This window comes from Alligator sinensis, unplaced genomic scaffold (assembly GCF_000455745.1).
Source record: "Alligator sinensis unplaced genomic scaffold, ASM45574v1 scaffold341_2, whole genome shotgun sequence".
Taxonomy (NCBI): domain Eukaryota; kingdom Metazoa; phylum Chordata; order Crocodylia; family Alligatoridae; genus Alligator; species Alligator sinensis.
In genome coordinates, this window is record NW_005842420.1 from 704836 (window position 1) to 714138 (window position 9303).

Here is a 9303-nt window from a genome sequence, read left to right on the forward strand (position 1 = left end):
ATTAGCAGAAGAATAGCTTTATTTTCCAAGGTTCCACAACAATTTAAGCCAGAGTTGTCACTATGTCTACCAATATCAGGCTATGGCATTTCTTTTACATTGCAAACAATGGCAGAGACAACTTGGTACCATAACAAGCAGAAGATGGCCCTCATACTCTAAGTGTTGTCTCTTCCTTTATGTTAGTCATGTTCTAAGTCAGCAAAGCTCACATTTGCAGAGCAGAGGGCTGGGTGCTTGTGATCCAGCTGTACCATGGGTCATAATTCCCTTCCAAGAAGATGGGGAGGGAGACAGGGAGAAGGGATTTGGCTGGCAATGTCAGAGTGAGAGAAGGAAAGAGGATGAGAGTTTATTTCAAGTAAACAGCACTTGCAATAGGGGTGGGAGAGAGCCTAACTAGGGTAAGCAGCACCTGCCTAGGGAAAAAAGGGAGGAAGAAACAGAAGGCTAGATTAAGCAGCAGGGAGGGCTACAGAAGAGATCCATGGCATGGTGCAGCTCAAGGAAGTGCACATGTTGGGTCAAGCTGCTTGCAATTGAGCCCCAGTTCCACAGGCTGGATGGATCCAGTCACTTCAGGGGCCAGATCCAGCCCATGGGCTGCTGGTTAAACACCACTGTTTTAAGTAATTTATTTTAGCACCTTATAAAATATGCACTTCATTGTTTTTCACTCAGGCACCACTCACTAAGAATAGCATAGGATTGTTTAATTAAAATGCATGCACAGACATACATACACAGTAGTGTAACTAGGGCAGGGTAAACAGGGTACCAACCCCAGACACCAGTTTAGAGGGGGGCTAGCAACATCCTGTGGTGCTCCAGACCCTTTCTCTGGCATTCTGCACACCACCCTCTGACACTCTGGGATGCAACAGCATCTCTGCCAAGGGACCTGAAACTGCAAGTTACACAATGTGCATACACAGCCAAATACTTTATAATGAATTGAAACATTCAACTGGTACACTGATTTTATGTAATCATGAGGGCATAAATCCTATTTCACCTTTGCATGCTGTGACAAGGCCTGCCCCAGGACAGTGGCTGTGGCACCCCTAATGACCATTAGGGGTGTGCGAAGTGGGCCCTATTTGATTTGGATTCGCATTCAGCCCAAATCAGGGCCAGTGATTTGATTAAACAATTCAGATCCCTGTCCCTGATTCGATTCAGCTGAATCTGAAGATTCGATGCTGATTCAGAGAATCAGTGATTCGGACATAGACACAGCTTTAAATGTTTTTTCTACATACCTCGAGGTACCAGGCATGACTTTTGAACACTGATGCTGGGGTGGATGGAGCATCCCACAGGAGTGTGTGGGGGGACCACCCAGATGCTTGGCGGTAAGCCAGGAAGTGGCCTGGAAGTACTTCCGGGCCACTTCCAGGTCCATCAGGGAGCACACGGGGAGGGGGCCCACGTGCTCCCCTGGCTCAGCAATCAGCCATGCGGGGACCCTGGATGTCCCCCGAGACCCGGGAGGCACCAGTCACTGAGCTGGGGGGTGCAGGGAGGCCCCTGTGCATGCTTTCTGGTGGACCCAGAAGTGGACCGGAAGTGCTTCTGGTCCACTTCCGGGTCTGGTGTCAAGCGCACTGAGGAGCCTCCCATGCTCCTGTGGGACACACCATGTGGCCCACCATCACAGCATTCACAAGTCACCTGCCACCTAGAGATATGTAGAAAAAACATTTAATCCCCAAATCTTTCTGAATCTCTCCAAATTAATTCAGAGGGTTCCGATTCTATTTGGAGAAATTAAAGGGTCCTCTGATTCGATTTGGATTCAGTGATTCGGTCACCTCCCAACTTGGCCCACTACCTCAGCTTTAATCTGTTAGTCCCAGCCTACCAAGCACCCTCACTCTAGTTTAGCCTTAGTCCTCTAGACTTGGTCCACTGTGCTAAAGGGTGCAGGAAAAAGGGACATTTTTTGCCTGATCTATTCACAGAAAATGGTTTATAGCCATGACCATACAAAAGTGCATGGCCACAGACTGCTTCAAAAATAACCAATCAGGTGAAAATCTGAACCCTCATTACATGAGGAGTCAGATGAAGAGGTTGCAAAACACAGCATCTTCTGTAACTTATGTCTGTGCTGCCTCTCAGACTGTTGCTGCATGGAGCTCCCTGTCCTGAGGTGGAAGGGGCTCCAATAGACCCACCCCCACTCCATCACTGGCTGGGGAACCACTAAAATGAACTCCCTCTAATCCCTTTATCCCCTCACATTCTGAAATGGGGATAGGCTGAGAGAGAGGAAGGGCCATTGTGAGGGGTAACTGGCTTCAGGCTCCCAACCAGCAGCTAGATTCCCCTCCCCCTTGGAACCAAGAGTGAACTTATGTTTGGTCCAGAGGATCGTTGTAACTCAGAACGTTTCCTGCAAAACATTCTCAGTTACAGCAGAGAGCTGCACTTCAGTCACCCTTAAGCCATTACTCTGCAAAACTGGACCCCCACAATCCTCATTGGCATCACTGGACCCTTGGTTTGCAGCCTTCAACAGGAAAGGCTTATTGGTACCCCTCTGTGGCCTCCAACCACCACCATAGCCACAAACCAAGTCTCCACCTAGCAAAAACCCAAAAGCAAGTGATTACATAGCCTGAAACTGCTTATCTTTCTGAGGCTGTCAGCAGAGCTTCTTCTCTTCTGTGGATCGAAACTATTGTGACCTCTATTGCTAGGCTTAGGTTTATATGACAGTGAGGGGGTTGTGTCTAACCTAATGCAATATTCTAGACTCTCTTTTCTCAGATTGCACTGTCTGGAATAATAACGGTATTTACTGACTCTCACCTGCCACATCTTGATTAGTATATGATGTTATAAACCGGGAGGTGTTATTTGTTATCTACCACAGTAAAAATCTAGCAATCTGTAGTGGGGAAGAGGATCCTCTTCAGTTATGCATTTTTTCTGGTAATTCTTGTGTAAGGTGACTAATGCTGACCATCAATTTGAAATCACAGTCTTACGTCATTTAGATTAACAATGTTCTTCTTTTATCCATACTCAAACTTACATCCATAATCAACTTGCTGTTTGCATGACTGTTGTTACTTGTTTATATCAATTAAGTACTAATATCAACTTAAACAGAATCCAACTCGGATATGATTTTACTTTAACAGCATTACTGCTTATCTAACACTTTTTAGTCAGTCCAGTTTCTATCACCCAGGGTTTTATTTCTTTATTTAGTATCTGGGCACAGTCTCTCTTCCCAAGGACTTGCAGCATCTTTTAGCAATCTCCTTTTCTTTCTTTTCCTTTTATCTAGAGCCCAATTGGCTCACAACAGAGCCCAACAATAAAAAACAACCAAGCCCCAGTCCCAGTATCCTCAAATGAGAGAAGGGTGCCTCCACCCCTTTCTCTCTCTTGCAGAGAATTACCTTTTGAGGATTCTTCATTGGTGATTTCCAGTTTAATTAGCTCCGCTTGTCTTCTTCACTGCCCTAGACAGCCTGGTCCTATAGGGTTATTTTTCTCCCTGCTTTCTTCATGAGTTTTTCCTTCTCTGCCCTCTTCTGGTGTCCGTTTCTCCTGGGCCCCACTCCTCTCCACCTCCAGTCGCTTGATCCTCACAGAACAGCTGCTCCGTAATCTCTGCCCTTCTCCTGTTCTCATGTCCTTGTCTTCTTCAGAGCCTTTTCCTGTTGTGAGTGTTTCATTTATTTCCCCTGTTTCTTCACAATGACCTTTTCTTTTCCCCATTCCAGTCACCTGAAGTGGCCCCCTGGTAACAGGGCCCAGACACTGCTACTTTTCACAGTCAGAATCCTTACATTTCCCTGCCTGTAAGCTGAGCTGTAAGGCCCTTTTTACCATGTGATTTGCACCTACTGTTCTTTGCATTCAGGTTCTTGGAAAGGGAGAGCGTGAACTCTTCTGGATCTATCTTGTTCTACTTTCTTAGATCTGATGCCTTTTTACTCCCAGAATTGGGGTTGATCATTTACCAAATTAGGAGCAGGCAATGCCTTGCAACTTATCTCTGTGTAAGCCACACTCCCCCTCAGGCCTTCCTCCTGCCACTGTTCTTACTTTCTCCCAGTAGAAGGGGTATGGTCCCCTGTTTCACACACCAACATAGCAATTGCATTGTTTTGTAACTGCAATTTTTGGTATTGCAAACAATTTAGATTCTATTTCCACTTGTAGCAAAATAGGTCACCCAGGTATGTCACCCAAAATATTAACCAGATATGAGCATACCTGCAAGAACTAAAATGGAGGAAAATCCTCTTTATCTTGGTGGTTAAAGTACATAGTGGGGAAGTGGGAGATGAAGTTCAAAATACCTTGGGGTAAGGGAGCTTTAAAACCCAATGCAATCTATACATGTGCTCTGGGGTGGGGCAGGGGGGCAGTTTAATTAGAGTGGCTCTGAGAGCTCCTCTAATTAAAGGGACCACAGTGTCAAATGTATTCAGTGGCCCATGTTTCAAAATAGTGGCAGGGGTGCTTTAACTAAAGCTCAGCCAATGAGCTTCAGTTAAAGTGGCCCCACCACCATTTTGAAATACAGGGACACTGAATACACATGATGCTGAGGCTGCTGAAGTGCACTAATTAGCACGCTGTGACAGGCACACAGCAGACTCAATTAATTGAGTCTGATCCAACATGTGCTAATTAGCACATGTCAGAGAAAAGATGTGTCACATGTATAGGTGCCCCAAGTGCCCTAACTACTCAGTTAAGTGGCTAAAAGATGGGAGGTCTTTCTTTCTCCTTGGACCTCAAACACTCAATAATCATACTTTTAATGTTTCTAAAATTCTGGACTTAGTCATTAGGTATATAGCCTTCTGTGTTCCATTCTCACTGAGAGGTTCTGTCAAGGAAAAAGCAACAAATAAAGTAACTGGATGTCTTTTGACTCAAGCCAAACCCCAGACATGATGGAAAAAAATAGGAATCAGTTAGGAGGTTCTATGAGCCTTATTCAAAGGGAAAGTGTCAACCTAATCCAGGTTGACCCTAGAATCTTTGTACACATAAAGCAGTGGCAACACATAGGGGGTGCACAAAAGTTCACGTGTACCCCCTGACACTAGCGTTCCCCGCTTAGGCGATGGGCAGGGGAGCAGGCGAGAGCACTGGTGCCCCCTCCGAGAGGGCACCAGGAGAATCAATCCTCATGGTCCCCCTGTGGCCTGGAAGTACCAGTGGCATGCTGCTGGCACTTCCACATTGGTATGATCAGCTGTGGGGGACCCACCCCCCCAGTCGCTGACTGTTTGCTGGAAGGGCAAGTGTCCCCCCCTGACTCAGGAGGTACCAGTTGCCCATAACACACAGACAAAATGGGGGTAGGGAGTGGGGAACACAAGGATCGGTAACCCACATGAGAGAAGGAGGGCTGCCTAACAAGTACAAGATGCAGATAGATCAACCTTACCCAGGCACACATAAATCTTCTTTATAAGTAGATAAGACTGCATGAGTGGCCATTTTGCAGTCAATGACAAAACAAGCAAAAGCATGCTCTAGAGGATACTTCCAACATAGTTGTGGCTACAAGAGCCAGCTCATATCTCAAGCATAAGAGAGAAAATTCAAGTCCCCAAGACCAGAAGGTTTTACCCTTTTTTAATTAAAAGGAAGCAATTAATACAAACAGTTAATACTGTAGCTTGCAGGATATAGTAAACACCAATTGAGATATTATGAATAGCTTTTAAATTTTAACTAAAGGCATCTTTACACATGCTCTGGGGTGGAATGGAGGATGCTTTAATTAGAGCAGCTCCAAGAGCAGCTCTAATTAAAGTGTCCACAGCATCATATGTATTCAGCGTTCCGTGCTTCAAAATGGTGGCAGGGGCACTTTAACTAGAGCTCATTTTATGAGCTTTAAAGTGCCCTCACCTCCATTTTGAAGCTCAGGGATGATGAATATACACAATGCAGAGGCTGCTGGAGCATGCTAATTAGCACGCCCCAGCAGACTTAATTAATCAAGTCTGCTTCAGCGCATGCTAAATGGCACACGCTGGAGCAGATGTTCAGCACTCTTGTATAGGTGCCCTTAAAAAGTAAGGTCCTCATATAGACTTCTCTTCATTCTTATTTTTACATGTAAGGTTCCAACATAACATTTACTTCTAGATCCTAGTGTGCCAAGACACACACATGTTCCTCCCTTTAGTTAATAGATCTTTAAATAACCATATAGTGCTAGTATTTATTGCCTTCAAAACCTGAGAAATTCTTTCCCCAAACATTTCAAGACCTAGGCAGCTAACCCTGCAGCACTCCCTAGCTAGCAGGAGTGCAGCCCTCACAGTTTTGTAACAATAAGCCACTGAGACCATCAGTGTAACTGATACCACTAATAACTTCTTTATCCAACAGCACCATGCCTGTGCACTTAACTAACAGAGGATGACTGGATGCAACTTGCCTGACCAATTGCCCACAACCAAAGCTTCCTATATACCTTCAAAAACAAAACAGCTACTGAGTAGATCCAGTAACTATTTCAGAATTCTTCAGAATCCCATTTCAGAATTCTTCTGAGCCCTTTGGGTGAATTTTCCCTTGGGACACTGAACACAAAGATAAGTAAAATCCATGCAATCACTGCATTGTTTCTCTTATTTTTTTATGGCAAAAGTCAGTGGCCATAAACCTCATTGAACAAACTTTAGTTAAAGCATCCTGGTGGCCTTTTAGAAACATGGAATGCTGAATACATGTGACACAGTAGCATTTTAATTAGAGCTCCTCTCTGGAGCCACTTTATTTACCCTCCCTCCCCACTCCTGGAGCATGTGTATAGACACTCAGTGTTGCAGTATAAAACATGTATGTTTCATTAACAAAATGATATCCTTATCCTTGTTTCACCATATTCAGTTTCAGCATTATAACCATCTCTTTCTAGTTGGCAGTCAATATGTTAAAGATATGTGTTAAATTTTATTGCAGAATGCTCTTACGGCAAAATGGTAATCTATTGTTCTAGCACACAAATCTCATAAACTAAATTGTGCAAAGCAAACCATGCAGCTTTACCTAAGGACTCCATGAGCTTTTGAAATAATTTGAAATAGAGGGTACAGAGAATGGAAGAATGCCTGTGGAAAGATTTAAAGTAAAACAAGCACATGAATAGTATTGATGCCATGTGCTTTTGACCCCATAAACTGTGTATTCTCTGTGATTTGTGAGTTCTATGTAGAACAGATTGATCTTATTGATAAGCTAGCAGAGTACCAGTGAATTCAATTTCATCTGACTTATTCTGATCTTTTGAGAAACACGTTCAGTGATTAATTTGGAATATGTTTTGATAAATCTGACAGTGCTGGCCAATGAAAAATAGATTAATTAACTAATTAGGCTTACTTATACAATTTTTTAAAAATATTGTACAATAATATTAATATATATATATATATATATGTATGTATGTATATGTGTGTGTGTGCGTGTGTATATAGATGGATATATAGATATACACACACATACATGCATACACACACACATATATTTACTCCTTACTTAGGGGAAAAATGTGATTAATTGTGCTTGGATGCACAAGATGGAAAGAAAAATCCTCCTTTTAGCTCTATTGAGTATATTGATGTACTCTGTAGAGCTGGTCATACATTTTCTCATAAAACCAGGCTGTCAGAGAATGCTGGTATTCTGACAACAACCAGGTCTGTTTGTTCAATAACAAGGCTGAATCCAAGGCTTGGTTCTGACATGGGTGACTGGTGCCTCCTGATACTGGGGGGGCACCAGCAGCTGATCGCCAACCAGGGAGGAGCAGGTCCCTCAGCAGCCGATCCCCCAGAAATACCAGCGGCAAACCTAGAAGTACCACCAGCACTTCTCTCAGTGCCCCCACAATCTTGGGGGGGGCACTAGCCATCATCCCCCCACTCTCCAGCTGGCAAGGGTCAATTGTGGGGGGGGGGGGGGCATGTGCCCCCCCAGCATAGTCCCCCTATGTGTCTCCTATGATTCTGACAGAATCCTGCTATGTTACCAATAGATTGCTCCAGACACAGGGATCATAGAAGTGAGGGACTCTCCTACCCTAATGTAGTGTAACAGGTAGGTCTTCAACTCAGGAGCCATGCACTTGGGTGGACTGCTTCAGTGACAGACATCCCAGTATTTTAGGTTCCCTGGCTCCAGATCTAATAGGCATTTGGGTCCTGGCTCCATCAGAGGAGAAATGGAAGTTTTCAGAACTCCAGCTGTAGCTATAGCTGTCAGAACTTCCAGGATTCCAGTTCTGGGTCCACAGTGGGGATCCTAGAAATCACAGGAATAGTCATCAAAGTCTGTTACCCCAAGTAGTCTGTACATTAGGGTTTCTCTGGACCAACAGAGTCTAGGAACCTTTATGTTTGTGGAGCAAAACTGACACATTTTCCAGTGTCACCAGTACTATTCGAAGGATGTTAAGCCCCATTCAACCAAAACCAAACTTTTAGGATTTTTTTTCCCCTATAAACCAGAACCTCTGCTTTTTAGCTAGCTCTAGTACCAGGTGCTTGAACTATGGGCTTGATCTAGAACCTAATGAAGTCACAATGAAGTTAATGATACTCTTTCTACTGATTTGAGGAACTTTTGAATCAGACTTTCTTAGATGTAAGTGTCAATAACTAATTCTGCAGGATATCTGATGAGGGGTCATTATAGTAGCCACAAGGAGAGGAACAGTAACTGTGCTCCCTTTGGGCTCTGTAGACCACAAGGAAATAATTCACCTGTCAGTGTCACAGTATGTCTTGTGTCTCCTGCTGGTTTAGAATGTTAGTAGATGTAGGATTGTGCCTTAAAAGCAACACAGGCAAGGAAATTTCTGCCCTTCCTCTGAAACTAGACACTAATGCAGCAGAATTCTTCACCCTGATGTTAGTAATATATCAATTCAATTTAAAATTAGTTTTAGAAAATTAGATTACTATTGTTCTTCAAATACGTGCAGGTTACATTGCCAAGTATAATACTGCAATTAAATACTGCCTGTGAGGGAAGAAAGGTCTAATTTTTAATACTCTTTAAAAGGTTCTGCATGGCAATAATCCCAGAAACACCAAAGAAATCAAGGGTTTTCATTTTGCTGTCTCTGTGCTTGTTCACAATCAGTCACAGACACAGGATTTGCTACACCATCACTCTATTTTAACAGAAACCAGCCTGCTCTTCAGTGGGTACATCAACACGAGATGCTTTACTGTGCAGTAGTATAGTTTACTATGCATTAAGCATGTGTGTCTACATGTGCATACACTTACTCTGTTTACT